This window comes from Sinocyclocheilus grahami, unplaced genomic scaffold (assembly GCF_001515645.1).
Source record: "Sinocyclocheilus grahami isolate Dianchi unplaced genomic scaffold, SAMN03320097.WGS_v1.1 scaffold510.1, whole genome shotgun sequence".
In the NCBI taxonomy this organism is placed as follows: Eukaryota; Metazoa; Chordata; class Actinopteri; order Cypriniformes; family Cyprinidae; genus Sinocyclocheilus; species Sinocyclocheilus grahami.
The window spans coordinates 798990-800481 of NW_015505689.1; positions in this window are offsets into that span (position 1 = coordinate 798990).

A 1492-nucleotide genomic window follows, 5' to 3' on the forward strand; every position below is an offset into this window, starting at 1 on the left:
GTTAAGTTAACCACGCCTACCTAAAACGTCAGGCCATCCAAGATTTGGAGAAATGCAGCTTTCCATCACTTGTTCACAAATGGATCCTCTGCAGTGAATGGGTGCCGTCAGAATGAGAGTCACAATAATCAACAAATAATCCACACCATTCCAGTCCATCAATTGTGTGTTGAGAAGCCAAAAGCTGTGTTTATACGAAACAAATCCATCATTAAGGTGTTTTAAGTGTTACTTCCAGCTAAAATATGAGTCAATAATCCATAATAACGTTTCCTCCAGTGAAAAAAAAACTCCCTCTTCTGCTGTCTCTCACATCAAAATCCACCCACATATTTGTTTAGAGCTGTTTTGGCTGTAAACAAGTGCTTGATCTGTGCAGATTTCTCTCCTGATTCAGACAAAACTTCCTGGACCAGAGAAGGCATTATTATGGATTATGGCCGCATATTTAGTAGGGGTGGGGTGTAACGATCCATTGATATGGATTGATACATCGATTAAATGTCTAATGATACGATGCATCGATGCCACACGTAAAATATCGATATCTGTAGTATAAATAGGCACCTTATTTTGACACTGTCCACATTTTCACCAATGTCCGTCTATGCATTACTGTCAACGTGTGCATTCTCATTCAACCGCTCGTGTCGGGACGATAAGACTGCCTGAAGGGCGAGCGTAAAAGACGCTCGGGATAGTTGACGGATGTGTCGAGCGCTTGTGAGAAGTTTTCAGCACGCAGTGACACGCGCACACATCCAAAACGCACGCACACAGACAGACAGCCGCATCGACAGCGCGCTAATACCTAATTGAGCTCTCTTACGCTTGTTTTGTGCATGGATGAACAAATAGACCAAATTACATTAACATGTGCGCCTTGGCAAATATCCTAGTAAACACAGTCGGTTAGGCCTATGTCTTAACGTAAACAGTTGAGAAAGATAACGCATGTGTATCAGTATATTGGATCCGTGCTTTCCTTCTTAAAGTGAAAGCAGACTGGAGGAAACTTCTGTCAAAGAAACAAATCTCACAGATTCTGACTGAACAACTTTTATAAGGATTAATCTATATTTAATCTATACAGTGAAGACTATGCAGTGTTATTTAACATTTGATTATTACATTTCTGTACTTGAACATTTCTTTTAGATCTTCCTGAAAAACCTATAAAAAAAGCACTGTTTATTTAATTTGTGACTTATATGTTATATTGTATTTATTTATTGCTTGTAATTTGGTTATCTCTCGAAAAGGTTTTTAGGACTGAGACCATAGTAGCAGCCAAAAAAAGTCCCAAATGAAGTTTTAACAGCTTTATTTTTTATTATTATTTATTTTGTTTTGTTTTGTCTACATTCATGTATTTTTATATTTTCTTTTTCAATTATTTATTTTTCTTTATTATTCTAAAAAAAAAAAAAAAGGCCTATTTTTTGTTGTGAATGTCCCAATTGAGGAACAGGATGGGAAAATTTAAGATAAA